The sequence below is a fragment of the Berghia stephanieae genome, chromosome 3 (genome assembly GCF_034508935.2).
Source record: "Berghia stephanieae isolate SIO BIC M18660-M18661 chromosome 3, UCSD_Bste_1.3, whole genome shotgun sequence".
Taxonomy (NCBI): domain Eukaryota; kingdom Metazoa; phylum Mollusca; class Gastropoda; order Nudibranchia; family Aeolidiidae; genus Berghia; species Berghia stephanieae.
This window is the reverse complement of record NC_088362.1, coordinates 107,420,312-107,422,835: the sequence shown is the minus strand read 5'-3', so window position 1 is coordinate 107,422,835 and position 2,524 is coordinate 107,420,312.

The following is a 2,524-nucleotide window of genomic DNA, read 5'->3' as shown; positions in this document are numbered from 1 at the left end:
GTTTGATTTTTTTTCTTGTTTTGTTTTTGTTTTGTTTTGTTTTTTGTGTTTTTTATTTTTTTAATTTTTTTTTTGTTTGTTTGTTTTTTGTAGTCGTGTTTTGTTTTTGATGTTTTGTTTGTTTATTTGTTTATTTGCTTTTCAACGTTATTGTTTTGTTTGTTTTATTTGGGTTGTTTTGTTTGTTTTTTTTTGTTGTTTTTTTTTTTGTTTGTTTGTTTTATTTGTTTGTTTTTTTTTTTTTTTTTTGGGTGTTTTTTCCTTTTCTCCATTGCTTTCTCACCACCCTCAACGTAAAATCAACCATCTTTCCCAGACATTGCGATGTTCAAGGAAGAAACTTCGAGTACGAGTACGAGTACCCGTGCTATTTGATGTCGATGGATTGCGGGTCCCGAAGAGTTTGCCTAGGCATGTCCTTTTAAACCTTTAGTAGTCCCTGTTGACATCAGACATCTTGTTTGATGAATTCTCTATATTCCTTCGTGGAATGCATAGGCGACGATATCTTATGATGTCGTGGCGGAAGGGCATAATAAAAAATATATTTTTTAAAAAGACAATTTATTTTTTATAAAAACACCCTATTCATTGACGAATCACTGATTTGATATTTTTTCGCGTGTAGATTTTGTTAGAATGCGATTTATTTTAATGTAAAGGTCTCTTCAGTTAATTACTTTATTAAAAACTTTAGAGTTTTGGTTTTTTTAAATTCATTTTTCTTTTCTTTTTTTTTTCTTTTTTTTTAAAGAAAAAATATATGTGTGTGTGTGTGTGTGTGTGTGTGTGTGTGTGTGTGTGTGTGTGTGTGTGTGTGCAAATATAGAAGAATGATATTCGTTTAAAGTGATTGTTTCTTTTGTTTCATAGAGTAGTAAACCTCTAGATAGCAATGCACAATGTTTACATTATTCGTATTGGTATGACGCAAAAATAAATTGAAATGCACACATTTTCTTGTCTGTCCTGCTACGCTTGGAATGTACGTAGATCTGAATTACACCTATCCCATTAATACCCCACTAGTCGCTTGAATTATGCACAATTGGACATGGACGTTAAAATCGGAGGTTCCATTGGTGTAAAACACAGGTGTCTGTGTCAGAGAAATTGTACTGTCGCCTATCAGACTCCATGTCTGGTTAAATTTACATTGTTCGATTATCATAAGATTTTAAGAAGAAGTAATGTCATTCTTATTCTTGGGTATGAATGAGTGACAAGAAAGCTTCACAGGCGACTTGTACTGTATGCAATGGAAATGTGGTTCAATGTCAGATGCAAGAGGATTAAACTGTGTTTTGTGAGGTGACGATTCTTGAAGCTGAGGAATGCATGGTTTTAATGTTCATCTCTTCAATTAATTTTATAAAGCCGGCACGAAAGACAGCAATTCCAAGGGACATTACTGCGACTTGTTTCTTAGCATTATGTTTATTTCTGGAGTTGTTTTTCTTGGTCATTTAAATCCATTCTTTATAGAGATCTTAAATCAGACATTGAAAAATAACAACAAAACAAAATAAAACTTGAGCATACAGCGCCATATCTACTTAAAGTGATCTCCGACGGAGACAACGCTGTTAACCGCCAGGTAATCATTTTGCATCCGAATACATTTGAAGAACGTGAGTAAATATAATTTCCAAGAACTTGACTAATGGCCGCTCAGAGCGGTATTCGAACCCTAGACCTTCCATTTTAAAGACACTCACAATAACCAAGTAGGACGTGTTCATGTCTTAGAAAAAAAATATGTTAAAGAAAATAAATTACTTTCTATAAAAAGTTCTAATTGGGCATCGTAATAATGATTATTTTTATAACTTCATGGTTGTTATTATAAAGCATGTTGATATTACCTATTTTTGTTTACATTTTGGCATACAGGGACACTGTCGTTTAGCTGAACTTAAAAGATTCAATTAAAAGATAAGAGAAAAAACAACAAATAACCCATTTAACGAGTAATGTCTCTTCCGACTTGTGATCTCCATAGCAACCCATAACAGATCCTATGTATTAAAACACTCGTCTTGTCCAAATAAAGTTTCGTGTTTCTAAAAATATTATATTATGAGTTTAATGAATATGTAAATCTTCGATTTAAGTATTGCCTCAAACTTAATTTCAAATTCAAGGAGGGAACTACAAGTCAGTGCCCTTGTGGAACTGGGAGTATGACTGGTGAACACTTCCTACAGAATTGCCCACCTCTACCTGTCCTTGAAATACTGGCCATCGACAACCCCAACTAATCAGAGGAGTAAGCTTCACGGGAGCCTGGAGGATCTCCAGAGGTCAGCAGTATATCTGGTGAAGAGATGACTTACCATCTAAGCGAATGTGAAGAAGAAGAAGAAGAAGAAGAAGAAGAAGAAGAAGAAGAAGAAGAAGAAGAAGAAGAAGAAGAAGAAGAAGAAGAAGAAGAAGAAGAAGAAGAAGAAGAAGAAGAAGAAGAAGAAGAAGAAGAAAAAGAAGAAGAAGAAGAAGAAGAAGAAGAAGAAGAAGAAGAAGAAGA